This window comes from Chiloscyllium plagiosum, chromosome 44 (genome assembly GCF_004010195.1).
Source record: "Chiloscyllium plagiosum isolate BGI_BamShark_2017 chromosome 44, ASM401019v2, whole genome shotgun sequence".
NCBI lineage: Eukaryota > Metazoa > Chordata > Chondrichthyes > Orectolobiformes > Hemiscylliidae > Chiloscyllium > Chiloscyllium plagiosum.
In genome coordinates, this window is record NC_057753.1 from 4,728,980 (window position 1) to 4,745,186 (window position 16,207).

Below are 16,207 nucleotides of genomic sequence, written 5' to 3' on the forward strand. Positions count from 1 at the left end.
TGAACCTTGTGATGCAGGAAATGTCATTGGTGAAGCAGTTGAAAATAGCTGGATGAGGGCACTATCTGACACGTTCACAGCTTTGAACAGCCTTTCCGTAAAATAGCTCAAGAAAGTCAGGCAGCATCCTAAGAGCAGCCTCTTCCAAGGATGCCTACTTTGAAGATGTTCTCTTCTCTCTCTGCAAGGATCTCAGTGAGTCTGTGACTGCACCCCCCCTCCCCACCCCTCTCAGGTCAACTTCTCTGCCCTGAAGCTCTTGATTCTCCAGCTCCTTGGATGCTGCCTGAACTGCTGTACTTTTCCAGCACCACGCTCTCGACTCTGATCTCCAGCGTCTGCAGTCCTCACTTCCTCCCTGTAAAATGGCTCAAGGATAATTACGATAGCAACATTCAGAGCTTTCACAGCCTCATCCTACAGATACAGAACACTTCTTCTTGTTAATGTACAGCTACAGGTCTGCACTCTGACGGGTTCATTGCTCATCTTCAGCTCAAGACAGTTCCAAATTTAAATTTAAAAATGATGCTTGCAGAAAGAATGATGTGCTCTTGTAAAAATGAGAGATGTTGAGGGATCATGCTTATTCTAAAAGGGACAACTGAGATCAGAATGAAAATGGTTTAGTTCTAGATGTGTTGAATAGCAGCCATAACCAGATCCCAAACTCTGCTGTTACTGGTGAGCTCACTGATGTCTCAGCAGGTTGGATGCTGGACTATATCCCTTCCTACACAAGGAGCAGATGAATGGGCTCTCCCCAAACTATAAATGGAATCACAGTTGTCCAGCAGTTCAGCAATAAAAGGGAGAGAAACTTCAAAAAACAAGGAACAAAGGTGCCACAGGCTAGTCAGTGATTCACAATTAACCAGACTTTAAGAGGATTCCTTCAATATCTGAGAGATTAACAGTTTTGAACAGGCTGCCTGTCAAATAGCTCCAGGTGAGATTGCCAACATTCAGAGTTTATACAGCCTCATCCCCAAATTACAGAACACACTGTCTCCTGTCAGTACAAAGCTAAAGGATTGGATTATTATTTACTGTCAATTCAATTTTTATCCGAGAGGATTTAAACGTAAAAATGATATTTGAAGACATAATGGTCTATTCACACACGAGTAAGAGGTGTTTCAGGGCACCATTGGCTAATGAGACCAGAAACAAACCCCCACTATCAGAATGAACATGGTTCAGTCTTCGATATGATTAACAGGAGAATCCAAACCCAGCTGTCACTAATGAACTTGATGATAAACAAGAGAATCCTTTGCAAATGACCATTCTGTAAGGTGTTGTGAGGCCCTGTGATTGCCTAAACCCAGTCCCAACGTGAGAGGACTGAACACTTTCTCATCAGTGAAAGTATTGATGGGGCATCAGTTCATCAGATCTGTTAAAGTGCTGCCCACAGTGTTGACGTTCACTAGGTTACTCCATGTTGTGAACCCGCTGGTGTCTCAGCAGGTGGGACGATCGAGTGAATCCCCTCCCGCACTCAGAACAGGCAAATGGTCTCTCACCAGTGTGGACTCGCTTGTGTAACACGAGGTTGGAGGAGTGTGTGAATCTCTTTCCACACTCTGAGCAAGTGAATGGCTTCTCCCCAGTGTGAATTCGCCGGTGCTCGGCGAGTTGAGACGAGCCCCTGAACCCAGTCCCGCAGTGAGAGCACCTGAACGGTCTCTCATCAGTGTGAACGCGTTGATGGTAAATCAGTTCTGCAGAACTTTTAAAGCATTTCTCACAGTCTGGGCACATAAAGGGTCTCTCCCCAGTGTGAATCCGCTGATGTGTCAGCAGGTGGGTTGACCGGGTGAATCCCTTCCCACACTCAGAGCAGGAGAACGGCCTCTCCCCGGTGTGGATTCGCCGGTGTATAGCGAGGTCAGATGATCGCCTGAAGCCAGTCCCACAGTGAGGGCACCCGAATGGTCTCTCATCGGCATGAACCCGTTGATGGTACACCAGTTCGTCGGACCTTTTGAAGCATTTCTCACAGTCTGGGCATTGAAAAGGTCGCTCCCCGGTGTGAATTCGCTTGTGTGTTACGAGGTGGGATGATCGGGTGAATCCCTTCCCACACATAGAACAAATGAATGGTCTCTCTCCAGTGTGAACACGTTGGTGTGTCCGCAGGGTCGTTGAGCATGCGAATCCCTTACCACACTCAGGGCACATGAACGGCCTCTCCCCAGTGTGACTGCGCCGATGAGTTTCCAACGCGGACGGGGATCTGAATCCCTTCCCGCAGTCCTCACATCTCCACAGTTTCTCCCCAGGGTCAATGCTGCTCTCTCCTTCCATGTTCAAAAGGAGGAAGATTAACCAGGTCGAGATAAAATCAGTCTCTCTCTGTCAGAGCCAGAGTTGAGACGCGTTTTCATTTTCCCCGTCTGCAAATGGTTCTTATTTTATATTCTTTATGGACAACTACAAAAAAAAACCCTTACTGTAAATTAAATGACAGAAATTCAGAAGAGCCAAACATTTCCTGCAGTCTGAATGTGCGCCCTGGGGCACACTGCCCCTCATAAACATGGCAGCCCCGCGGAACATTGCCCCCAATAAATATGGCGACCGGTTTTTTTTTCACCGCCGTTTGATGCAAACGCGGGGTCGGACGTTTCTAATTTGCATCCAGAAGTCTACATTATGTGTTTATTTTTTTAAAAAAAATCTCCAGTCCATAATAGTTTCTCCCATTCACTGCTGTCCGTCCCCCTTTACCGTCCTCTTCACCTCCCGCCCTGGACAGACAGTGATCGCGGTGGCTTTGCGAAGTCGCTGCGGCGGCCCAGTGGTTCCGCCTGTCGTCCGCTCCGATTGGTTCGAGCCCAGACATCCGCCGCTTCTCATTGGTCCGAAGCCGCTGTCAATCAACTGGGATCTATTGTGACGAGTGTCTCTTTCGCTGTTGCCCTGGGATGTACAAAGTTAAAAATCACACAACACCAGGTTATAGTCCAACAGGTCCAGTAAAACCTTTTTTAAAAAGGTTTTGTGATTTACACATGAAAGAAGTGAAACTATCACTGTATTCTAACAGATGAAAGGCTTAACAGACAATCAATTTTTCAATGTATAATTTCAGTTACATCACACTGCAAATTTTTGCTATAAATTCTGTGTTACGATCGAGCCCTCCACAATCACCTGATGAAGGAGCGTCGCTCCGAAAGCTAGTGCTTCCAATTAAACCTGTTGGACTATAGCCTGGTGTTGTGTGATTTTTAACGCTGTACACCCCAGTCCAACACCGGCATCTCCAAGCCCTGGGATGGGCTTCATCGTTCACAGTGAATCGTGCAAGCATTGGGTGGAATAGGGGCTGGTTGCCATTCAGCCCATTGTAACTGCCATCTATCCCTCTGGAAATACTGCAAACCTGACCTACTCCCCTTTTTCTTTGGCCAGAGCCCTCCAAATCTTTCCTTATTAAGTTGATTTCCTTTTGAGAATGACAGCGGAGTCTGTTTCCAGCTGCCGCTCAGTTTGTTCCAGTTTATCAAAACTCGTTTTGTAAAATTATCTCCACATGCATTATTTGGAAACTGCCTTCAGTGCTTTCCGAACATTCGGCCAGTGTTTTTATTTACTTTTTTCTCTCCATCTGTGCACATGAGATCTTCTAGAAATAAATGAACACCGCCTGAAAATCACCGCTTATCCTTCTCTGGAGAGAATTATCTGAGCTTCTGTCTCACACAACAGAAGCCCCTCTTTTTTTCATTCATTCACTGAGCAGCATTTATTGTCCATCTGTGGTAGGTAGTAGTGTTGCCTTGATTCTATTGCTCTTGTCCTTCTTATTTGGAGATGTTATGGGTTGGAAGATGCTGTTAGAGGAGATTTGGTGAGTTGCTTGTCAGTGGTCAAGAGATAATGTTGAAGCTACTGGATGGGATGTCAGTCAAGCATGCTGCTTTTAACTGGATAGTGTTAAGTTTTGCCTGATACTATTCTGGCAAATATTTTCTGTGCCATCTCAGAGACTTTGTCACTTTTCTCTTGGTGTGATAGTCAGAATTGAACACAATATTTCTGCTGAGGCAGAGTCAGTGAGTTGGAAAGATTCAGGATAATTCTCTTGCTTTCATACACTATGCTTCAGAGAAGAAAGTGTTATATGAACAGCTTGATCACCAGTCATATTCATAGATTTATGTCTACACACTCCATGGACACACTGCCTAAAATTATATGACTAAGTTTATTCTGTCTCATTTCCTTCATTCTTTCAAAAGCCGTCATCGACTGTGAATCATTTTGGGGTGCTCTCAACACATGCACAATTTAGAGACCAGAACAGGAATAATAGATATCTCAAAGGACTTTGCAATATTGGTGGAGGGGGGAGGTTGCAAAACTGGAGATTACAGATCCAGAGAGTGACACAGTTCATGGAGAGTGGAATATTACAGGCCCTGGAGTGAATTTCAAAACAAAATGGCAATCTAAAGACACAATTTAACCATAATCTAATTAAAGTGAGTGTTAGAGTGTTGGCAAAATGGGTCTTTGTATGAGAAAGTACACAGGCAGCAGAGTTGATCTTCTTGATTTTCAACTCAGATAAGTTTCTGCTCATCCAAAACGGTGTGGAGAATAAGCAGTTTGAGAGTTCAGTGGAGGAATGGTGAAGTAGAGCTGGACATTATCAGTGCACACGTGAAAACTAACAGAGTGCTTTTGGATGATGTCACCTAACAGTGGCAGGTGGATGAAAAATAGGAGTTATCAAGGATAGATCTTTGGGGGACACCAAGACTTTGGAGAGGGAAGGGAGGGTGGAGATGGGGCAAAAGTATGAAGGCATGTTATGGTCAGGGTTCTTTGTTTGAAGATGAGTGATGATGCATATTTAAAGGTGAGAGGGACAAAAGCAGGAGAGAGGGAACTTTTTGCAACATCAACTAACAGCTGAATGATCACTGAATAGGGTCGGGGAGAAAGAGGAAGGTTTACACCAAAGTGAACACTGACAGAGTCTGAGGCAAGACAGGATAGAATGAGGAGAAAGATGCCAGGTTCGGATTACAACAAGGGGGAGATTAAGAGACTGTTTGGCTTAGTACCGAGTGGAAAGGAGGCAGTAAATCAGATTGTATCAATCTTATTGACAAAGACGATCCATAAATTCCTCATGTTTTGTCGGAGGTGAGGATTGAGGAGGCAAGGAAGAGGGAGACGCCTTCAAAAGCAAATAATTTGTTTTCGCAAAATTAAAGACTCCACGCATACCATGTTTAACATGACCTTGATTTACTTGAGCTTTATGCTGATAGTAATCTCTAAAACTAGACTGGAATTTATTAACAGCAGCAGAAGCAGACCCCAATGAACATGGCTCAGTACTGGATGTGACCCACAGCAAAATTCAGTCATTGTGGTTGCTTGTGAACTCGCTGGTGCCTCAGCAGGTTGGACGAATTAATGAATCCCTTACCACACTCAGAGCATGTGAATGGCCTTTCCCCAGTGTGAGTGCGCCGATGTATCACCAAGATGGATGAACGCGTGAATCCCTTTCCACACTCTAAGCAGATGAAGAGCCTCCCTCCAGTGTGAACCCGCTGGTGGGTGAGCAGATGGGATGACCGAGTGAATCCTGTCCCACACTCAGTGCAGGTGAATGGCCTCTCCTCGGTGTGAATTCGCTGGTGAACAGCGAGTTGAGATGATCGCTTGAATCCAGTCCCACAGTGGGAGCACCTGAACGGTCTCTCGTCAGTGTGGAGGCGTTGATGTCGCATCAGTTCCCCAGAACTTTTAAAGCATTTCCCACAGTCTGGGCATTTAAAAGGTCTTTCGTCAGTGTGAACACGTTGGTGTGCGAGGAGATTTGTTAACTGAGAGCATGACTTCCCACAGTCAGAGCAGATGAACGGTCTCTCCCCAGTGTGAACCCGCTGGTGTGTCTGCAGGGCAGAGGACTGAGTGAATCCCTTCCCACAGTCAGGACAAGTAAACGGTCTCTCCCCAGTGTGAACCCGCTGGTGTGTCTTTAGGGTGGACAATTGAGAGAATCCCTTTCCACACTCAGAGCAGGTGAACGGCCGCTCCCCTGTGTGACTGCGCTGATGAGTGTCCAGCTCAGATGGGGATTTGAATCCCTTCCCACAGTCTCCACATTTCCATGGTTTACCCCCGCTGTGGCTGCAGTCATGTTCGGACAGGCCCGGTGATTGGCTGAAGCTGGGCCCACACACACAACACGAATCTGATTGCTCACTACAGTGAAGGGCGCTGTTTCCTTCCATGTTTAAAATCCAGTGATCTTAAAAGGTTCCAACGAATTGGGCAACTTCATCAGATCCTAATATGATTTCGGTTTCACCTTTCCGACCTCAAATCCTCCCACTTAATATCTCCTGTGAAACTGTTCTAAAACAGAAAGCTGAGAGTGAGAGGAAAACCCACCAAAAACACAAACGCATGTTGTGAAACTCAGTGGAATGACTCCAGTCATCTGTGGGACATGCACGAGAAATAGTGACTACAAAAGCTGTTGATTGTCATAAAAACTAAACACGTTTGCCAATGTCTTCTAGAAAAGGGAACCTACAGCCCAGTCTGGATTTACACCAGACACTTGTCTCGATGGGAGGACAGGAAGATAGATATGGGAGTGGCAGAGGGATTTTATGTATTTGCAACTTGACTGGAATTCAGACGGAATCTCCCACTTCCGCAACCTCCATGATCTGGAAGGACCAGGGTAGCAGGTCTAGGTGAACACCATCAGCTCCAGGTCATACACCATCCTGATTTGTCTGACCTCCAGTTCTGGATAAGTGGAAAGTTCCTCCGTTTAAATATTAGGAAGACGGAAGCCACTGTCTCAGCCTTCACAACAAACTTTTCTCCCTCACCACTGCCCCCATCCCTGACCTTGGTAACTGTATGAGGCTGAAACAGATTGTAAACAACTATTACAAAATGTTTCACTCTAAGATGAGCTTCTAGCCACACATTCCATTATCACCAAATTGCCTGTATCCACATGGCTCCCCTCCCTATCTCTGTAACCTCCTGCAGACTCAACACTGTAGGTCTCTGTAGGAGTAACTACCCTCCACCCTAGTCTCAACTTTTCTGGTGAAACTTTTGTTTATGTCCAGACTAAACTATCCTAACACACTCCCAGCCAGCCTTCCACATTCAACCTCCCTATAATCTCGAGGTCATCCAAACGCTGGCTGGCCATGTGTCGTCTTGCACGCGTTTTCTTCATCCACCACCAGTCTGTTCACTGACATATCTGTTTAACAAGCTCTAGTGTTTTAGTCATAGAGTCACAGAGACATACTGCATTGAAATAGACTGTTCATCCCAACTTGTCGATGCTGACCAGATATCCTAAATTAATCTACTCCCAAAAACCAACATTTGGCCATATCACTTCCCCACTACCACCCCAGCCCCCAAACCCTTCCTATTCACGTACCTACCCAGATGTCTTTTAAATGCTGCAGTTGTACCAGCCTCTACCATTTCATCTGGCAGCTCATTCCATACATGCACCACCCTCTGCGTGAAAATGTGACCCCCTTCGGGCCCTTTTAAATCTTTCCCTTCTCACCTTCAACCTGTGTCCTCTGGTTTTGGACACCCCCACCCTGGGGAAAAGACCTAGACTATTTACCCTTTCCATGCCCCTCATGATGTTGTAAGTCTCTGCATGGTCACCCCTCAGCCTCTGACACACCAGAGAAAAAAAACCCCCGAGCCTATTCAGCCTCTCCCTGTAGCTCAAACGCTCCAACACTGGCAACATTCTGTCAATCTTTTCTGAACCTTTCAGGTTTAACGGCATTCCTCCTGTAGCCGGAAGACTAGAATTGAATGCAGTATTCCAAAACTGGTCTAACAATGTCCTGTACAGTCACAACATGACCTCCCAACTCCTATACTCAGTGTTTTGACTAATAAAGGAAAGAATACCAAACACCTTCTTCACTACACTGTCTACCTGCGACTTCACTTTCAAGGAACTACGAACCCGAGTTCCAAGGTCCGTTTAGTCGGCAATACTCCCAGGACCTTACCATTATAAGTCCAAAATGTAGCACCTCACACTTATCAAGATTAAATTCCATCTGCCACTCCTCGGCATAAGATCAGTTTATGTGATCAAGGTCCCGCTGTACTATTCTGCTATACACTACACTTCCAATTTTGGTGTCAGGTGCAAATTTGCCAGCTATACCTCCTATGACAACATCCAAATCATCTATATAAATGACGAAAAGCAGTGGACCCAGCACTGATCCCTGTGGCACACCATCTGTCACAGGTCTCCCAGTCTGAAAAGCATCCCTCAACCACCACCCTGTGTCTCCTACCTTCCAGCCAATTTTGTATCCAAATGGCTAGTTCTCCAAATGGCTGTCGATGATACAAATATCTCAGCAAGGGGTCCAGCAATCCCTTCCCTCGCTTCCTAGTAAGTTCTGGGATACAGCTGATCAGATCCCGGAGATTTATCCACCTTTATGCATTTTAAGATGTCCAGCACCTCCTCCTTTGTATTGTTGACACTTGTCAAGATATCACAATTTATTTCCTCAAATTCTCTAGCTTCCATACCTTTTTCCACTGATGCAAAATACTCGTTTAGTGTCTCACCCATCTCCTGTAGTTCCACATGTAGACAGCTTTGCTGATCCTTAAGAGGCCCTATTCTCTTCCGAGTTATTCTTTTGTCCTTCATGTATTTGTAGAAACCCTCTTAACCCTATTTACCAAAGCCATCTCATATCCCCTTTCTGCCCTCCTGATTTCCCTCTTAGTGGGCGGCATGGTGGCAGTGGGCGGCACGGTGGCACAGTGGTTAGCACTGCTGCCTCACAGCGCCAGAGACCCGGGTTCAATTCCCGCCTCAGGCGCCTGATTGTGTGGAGTTTGCACATTCTCTCCGTGTTTGCGTGGGTTTCCTCCCACAGTCCAAAGATGTGCAGGTCAGGTGAATTGGCCATGCTAAATTCTCCGTAGTGTTAGGTAAGGGGTAAATGTAGGGGTATAGGTGGGTTGCGCTTCGGCGGGTCGGTGTGGACTTGTTGGGCCGAAGGGCCTGTTTCCACACTGTAAGTAATCTAATCTAATCTAATCTAATCTAATTCAAAAAAATATACTCCTACTATCCTTATACTCCTCGAAAGATTCACTTAATCCCTGCTGTCTATACCTGACATATGCTTCCTTCTTTTCCTTGACCAGAACCTCAATTTCTCTACTAATCCAGCATTCCCCAAATCTACCGACCTTGCAACTGGACTCTCGTTATCTCATTTTGGAAGGCTTCCATTTTCCAGCCTTCCCTTTACCTGTGTATATCCACCCACAATCAACCTTTGAGAGCTCTTGCCGAATGCCATCAAAGCTGGCCTTCCTCCAATTTGGAACTCTGATTTTTAGATCACATTTATCTTTTTCCATCACGATCTTAAAACTAATAGAATTATGATCACTTGCCCAAAAGCGCTCCCCCACTGACACCTTAATTATTTGCCCTGCCTTTTTTCCTAAGAGAAGGTCAAGGTTTGCTCCTTCTCTAGAAGTCCATCCACATACTCAATCAGAAAATGTTCTTGTCCACACTTTACAACTTCCTCTCCGTCCAAGACTTCAATGTTATAGCAGTACCAGTTTGTGTTTGGAAAGTTAAAAGCTGCTACTATAACCATCCTATTATTTTTACAGACAACTGTGATCTCCTCACAGATTTCCCGCTGACCATTGGGGCATAAAATAGTACAATCCCATTAACGTGATCATCCATTTCTTATTTCTCAGTTCCATCCAAATAATTTCACTGGACGTACTCTCTAGAATATCCTTCCAAAGTACAGCTGTAATGTTATCCCTACTCAAACATGCCGCTCCCCCTTCTTCCCCTGCCCTTCCTGTAGCGTCTATACCCTGGAACATTACGCTGTCAGTCCTGTCCTGTCCATCCCTGAGCCATGTCTCTGTAATAACTGTGATATCCCAATCCCATATTCCCAACCATGCCCTGCGTTCATCTGCCTTCCTGGTTAGGCCTCCTGCATTGAAACAAATGAAGTTTAATTTCTGTTTTCTTCCTGCCTACCTTGAACATTTGACCTGCTCCTTTCCCAACTGCACCAGCCTCAGGGTGATCCCTTTTCTCACTATCTCTCTGAATTCAACCCCTGCCTTACTAATTTATGTCCTCCTGGGTAGCTCTAGCAAATCTCCCTGCCAGTATATTAGTCCCCTTCCAATTCAGTTGCAACCTGGCTTTCTTATACATGTCACTTGTACCCCAGAAGAGATTCCAATGATCCAAAACTGAACATTCTTCTCCTCAGCCACATATTCACGTACTCTATCCTCCTATTCCTCCCACCTTCCCTTGCACGTGGCACCAGGAGTAATCCAGTTATTATTACCCATGAGGATCTACTTTATAACCTTCTGCCTAACCTTCATTTCTCCCCACAGAATCTCATCCCTTTCTCTTCCTTTGTCGTTGGTTCCAATGTGTACAATGACGTCCTGCTGGTCCCTCTCCCCTTTGAGAACATTCTGCACTCTCTCTGAGATATCCTTGACCACGGTACCTGGGAGGCAACACACCATTCTGATATCTCATTGCCAGCCACAGAAATGTCCGTCTGTGCCTCTGACTAGAGTCCGCTGTCAAAATCAATCTCTTGGAACTTTGCATCACCCTCGTTACAGTAGAGCAAAGTCTCAGAAATCTGGCTGTCAGTGCTAAATTCCTCTGAGAGTCCATCACCACATGCGCAACATGCCTACCCCTCCTACCTTTCCAATAAATCAAACTGCATCTACATCCATGAGGTAACCCATCTAGCTGACAGGAGCAGAGCAGGGACAGGAATGGTTGTTGCTGGTTCTAGGATTTAGATGTTTCAGTAAGAACAAAGATGGTAAAAGAGGGGGAGGTGTGGCATTGTTGGTCAAGGACAGTATTACATTTGCAGAAAGGATGTTTGGGGACTCATCAACTGAGGTAGTATGGGTTGAGGTTAGAAAAAGGAAAGGAGAAGTCACCCTGTTGGGAGTTTTCTATCGGCCTCCGAATAGTTCCAGAGATGTAGAGGAAAGCATAGCAAAGATGATTCTCGATAGGAGTGAGACAGACGGGGCAATTGTCATGGGGGCTTCAACTTTCCAAATATTGACTGGGAACACAATAGTACGAGTACTATAGATGGATCAGTTTTTGTCCAGTGTGTGCAGGAGGGTTTCCTGACACAGTATGTAGACAGGCCAACAAGGGATGAAGCCACATTAGATTTGGTACTGTGTAATGAGCCCGGCCAGGTGTTAGACTTGGAAGTAGGTGAGCACTTTGGTGATAGCGATCACAATTCTGTTATGTTTCCTTTGGTGATAGAAAGGGATAGGTGTATACCACTGGGCAAGACTTACAGCTGGGGGAAAGGCAATTACGATGCTATTAGGCAAGATTTAGGAAGCATAGGATTGGGAAGGAAACTGCAGGGGATGGGCACATTAGAAATGTGGAGCTTATTCAAGGAAAAGCTCCTGTGTGTCCTAGATAAGTATGTACCTGTCAGGCAGGGAGGAAGCTGTAGAACGTGGGAGCCGTGGTTTACGAAGGAAGTGGAATCTCTGGTTGAGAGGAAGAAGAAAGTTTATATTAGGATGAGATGTGAAGGCTCAGTTAGGGCGCTTGAGGGTTACAAGATAGCCAGGAAAGACCTAAAGAGAGAGCTCAGAAGAGCCAGGAGGAGACATGAGAAGTTGTTGGCGGATAGGATCAGGGTGAATCCTAAGGCTTTCTATAGGTATTTAAAGAATAAAAGAATGACAAGAGTAAGATTAGGGTCAATCAAGGATAGTAGTGGGAAGTTGTGTGTGGAGTCAGAGGAGACAGGGGAAGCACAAAATGAATATTTTTCGACAGTATTCACTCGAGAAAATGACAATGTTGTTGAGGAGAATACGGAGATACAGGCTACTAGACTGGGGGTGGGATTGAGATTCACAAGGAAGAGGTATTAGAAATCCTGCAGAGTGTGAAAATAGATAAGTCCCCTAGGCTGGATAGGGTTTATCTTAGGATCCTCTGGGAAGCCAAGGAGGAGATTGCCGAGCCTTTGGCATTGATCTTTAAATCCTCATTGTCTACAGCAATAGTGCCAGAAGACTGGAAGATAGCAAATGTGGTTCCCCTGTTCAAGAAGGGGAGTAGAGACAACCCTGGTAATTATAGACCAGTGAGCCTTACTTCTGTTGTTGGCAATGTTGGAAAAGGTTATAAGAGATAGGATTTATAATCATCTAGAAAAGATGAATTTGATTAGGGATAGTCGGCACAGCTTTGTGAAGGGTGGGTGGTGCCTCATCTACAAGAATAGTGCCAGAAGACTGGAGGATAGCAAATGTTGCTCCCTTGTTCAAGAAGGGAAGTAGAGACAACCCTGGAAATTCTAGACCTATCAGCCTTACTTTGGTTGTGGGTAAAGTGTTGGAAAGGGTTATAAGAGATAGGATGTATAATCATGTAGAAAAGAATAAGTTGATTAGGGTTAGTCAACATGGTTTTGTGAAGGGTAGGTCGTGCCTCACTAACCTTATTGAGTTCTTTGAGAGGTGGATGAGGGTAAAGTGGTTGTTGTGGTATATGCATTTCAGTAAGGTATTTGATAAAGTTCCCCATGGTAGGCTATTGCATAAAATACGGAGGCATGGGACTGAGGGTGATTTAGCGGTTTGGATCAAACATTGGCTAGCTGAAAGAAGACAGAGGGTACTGGTTGTTGGGAAATATTCATCCTGGAGTTCAGTTACTAGTGGTGTACCGCAAGGATCTGTTTTGGGTCCACTGCTGTTTGTCATTTATATAAATGACCTGGAAGAGGGCGTTGAAGGTTAGTAAATTGGTGGATGGCACTAAGGTCAGTAGAGTTGCGAATTGTGACAAAGGATGTTGTAGGCTACAGAGAGAAACAGATAAGCTGCAGAGCTGGGCTGAGAGGTGGCAAATGGAGTTTAATGCGGACAAGTGTGAGGTGATTCACTTTGGTCGGAGTAACCGGAATGCAAAGTATTGAGCTAATGGTAAGATTCTTGGTAGTGTAGATGAGCAAAGAGATCTCGGTGTCCATGTACACAGATCCTTGAAAGTTGCCACCCAGGTTGACAGGGTTGTTAAGAAGGCATACAGTGTTTTAGCTTTTATTAATAGAGGAATCGAGTTCCAGAACCATGAGGTTATGCTACAGCTGTACAAAACTCTGGTGCGGCCGCACTTGGAGTATTGTGTACAGTTTTGGTCACCGCATTATAAGAAGGATGTGAAAGCTTTGGAAAGGATGCAGAAGAGATTTACTAGGATGTTGCCTGGTATGGTACGAGGAAAGGCTGAGGGATTTGAGGCTGTTTTCGTTAGAGAGAAGAAGATTGAGAGGTGACTTAATAGAGACATATAAGATAATCAGAGGGTGAGATAGGGTGGACAGGGAGAGCCTTGTTCCAAGTATGGTGACAGCGAGCACAAGGGGGCATTAAATTGAGGGGTATAGATATAGGACAGATGTCAGAGGTAGTTTCTTTACTCAGAGAGTAGTAAGGGTATGGAATGCTTTGCCTGCAATGGTAGTAGATTCACTAACTTTAAGTGCATTTAAGTCATCATTGGACAAGCATATGGACGTACATGGAATAGTGATGGGCTTCAGATTGGTATGATAGGCAGCGCAACATCAAGGTCCGAAGGGCCTGTACTGCGCTGTAATGTTCTATGTTCTGACAGGTGTATTTGGGGTTTTACTATCTTCCCACATCACACCCTGTGACTCTTGTAAATGCCTCATTGCCTGTACCTGCTGCTCCAAACTATCCATGTGATCCGATAGGATTCACCATGTCAGCGTGTTTGTGACACAGTTGCCTAAATGTAGGAGTTCTGAACATTTGTCGAAATTAGAATCCCTACAGTGTGGAAACAGGCCCTTCAGCCCACCAAGTCCACACCAACCCTCCGAAGAGTATCCCACCCAGACCCATTCCTCTACCCTATTACTCTATATTCCTGAAGAAGGACTTATGCCCGAAACGTCGATTCTCCTGTTTCCTGGATGCTGCCTGACCTGCTGCGCTTTTCCAGCGACACATTTTCAGCTCTGATCTCCAGCATCTGCAGACCTCACTTTCTACTCTATATTTACCCTGACTAATGCACCAAACCTACACATCCCTGAACACTATGGACAATTTAGCATGACCAATCCACCCTAACTTGGAAACCTTTGGATTGTGGGAGGAAACCGGAGCACCTGGAGGAAACCAATGCAGACACGGGGAGAACGTGCAAACTCCACACAGACTGTTACCCCGAGGCGGGAATCGAACCTGGGTCCCTGGTGCTGGGGGGCAGCAGTGCTAACCGCTGAGTTACCGTGCCGCCCCTAACTGTAGCGGCCCTTTGGCTCATCATGTCCATCAAACATCAGTGAAAGACAGCAATAGGTGGATATGGATTCAGATCCACAACATAGAGGTCACCCCAGCTACAGAGCCATGGAACCTCTCACAGATAAAAGCACAGCATTAAAAGCTCGAACTTGTCAATGGACGGTCACAAATACTCACCTTTCAAACAATTATTGTGCTTTGAAAAATCCCCTACTGGAGTCGGCAGCCGGAAATCTATGGGAAGAAGTGAAGTCAGAGAAAAATCTCACAGTTCAGGAATTACCCAGTGAGTAGGCGATGTCACTTCACGTCCTTCTCAAATGTTCTGTAAGAAGAAGTGTACAAGTGTGAGCAAGAGACCGACATTCACAAGCGACAAAACATTTCACTTGGTCTGAGTTTAGTGTACATAACTCCTGCCCTGAAAAAGGGATTTCAAAACTCTATCCCTGTTAGTACGGGATAGAAATCCACAGCATCCCCTCCTCCTGGCCCAGGCTGACCGCATGGTCCCTGCTGCACACTGGCCCTCGTCGTGGTCAGCAGTCTCTTGACTGAAGGCTGGCATCTGCTCAGAGTCGATAAAGTGTGGAGCTGGAAAAAGCACAGCAGGTCAAGCAGCATCAGAGGAGTAGGAGAGTCAACATTTCAGGTCAGGACCCTTCATCAGGATTGGGGAAGGGGCTGAGAAATAAACAGAGGGAAGAGGAGTAGAGCTGGGGAAAAAGGTAGGCGGGATGGTAGGAGGTGATTGCAATTCGTCAGTGGGAGGAAGGGTGGAGCAGATAGGCGGGAAGGAAGGTGGACTGGCAGGGTCAGGTCAAGGGGGTGGGGCAGAGAGGGAGGGCTGGACCTGAGTGGAGATTGGGAAGCTGGTGAATTCCACGTATGATTGAAAGCTCCCTCGGTGGAAGATGAGGCGTTCTTCCTCCAGTGTGCATGTGGTCCAAGCCAGGACGGACATGTCGTCAAGGGAGCTGGAAAGGATAGCAACCAGAAGGTGGGCTTGTTGGTGTGTACGGACTGTAAATATTTCCTGAACTGATCTCAAAAGTTTACTCACGGTCTCTCCGATGTAGAAGAGAATACATCTGGAACAATGGATGCAATATGTTAGAGGAAGTGCAGGTGATTCCTTAGGGCCTTGGATGGAGTTAAGAGGGGAGATGTGGTGGCAGGTGCAGGGAAAGGTGCCACGTGCGGCGGAGAGGTTGGTGGGGAGTGTGGACCTAATGATGGGAGTTGCAGAGGGAACAGTCCCTACGGAAAGTGGATAGGGGTGGTGGGGTCAGAATGCAGGTGGCAAAAATGGCTGAGGATGATGTGTTGGATTTGCAATGTGAGGACCCAGCCAGGGGGACTCTATCCTTGTTGCGGTTGGTGAGGGCTTTGAAAGCAGAGGTGAGGGAAATGAAGGAGGTGCAGTTGAGGCCATTACATTTCACAGGGGAAGGGAAATTACGGTTCTTGAAGTAGGCGGACAACTGGGATGTCCTGCAGTGGAATCGCTCACCCTGAGAGCAGGTACAGCAGAAGCAGAAGATTTGGGAGTAAAAGATCGCATTTCTGCAGGAGGGGCAGCGGGAGGAGATGTCATCAAGGTAGCTGTGGGAGTCGATGGGTTTGAAATAGATGTCAGTGCTAGTTAGTTGGTGGAGATGGAGATGGAGATGGGGAGGTCCAGAAAGTGGGGGGGGGGGGGAGGTGTTAAGCGATTGTCCAGGTGAATGAGTTGAAACTTTATTGCTGGAACAGCACAGCA

General features: G+C 46.0%; 1 long non-coding RNA gene and 1 pseudogene across 1 annotated transcript in view; both read right to left on the reverse strand.

Annotated features, from left to right (window-relative positions):
- Nucleotides 1–328: 328 nt before the first annotated feature.
- Nucleotides 329–6,212, reverse strand: LOC122543633 (annotated as a pseudogene).
- Nucleotides 6,213–6,256: 44 nt separating this feature from the next.
- Nucleotides 6,257–16,207, reverse strand: part of LOC122543505 — a 19,633-nt gene continuing 9,682 nt past the window's right edge. The window contains exons 2-3 of the long non-coding RNA XR_006310056.1: nt 14,623–14,770; nt 6,257–6,393 (exon numbers count right to left, since the gene is read on the reverse strand). This is a non-coding gene — a long non-coding RNA (uncharacterized LOC122543505). The remainder of the gene's footprint in view (nt 6,394–14,622; nt 14,771–16,207) is intronic.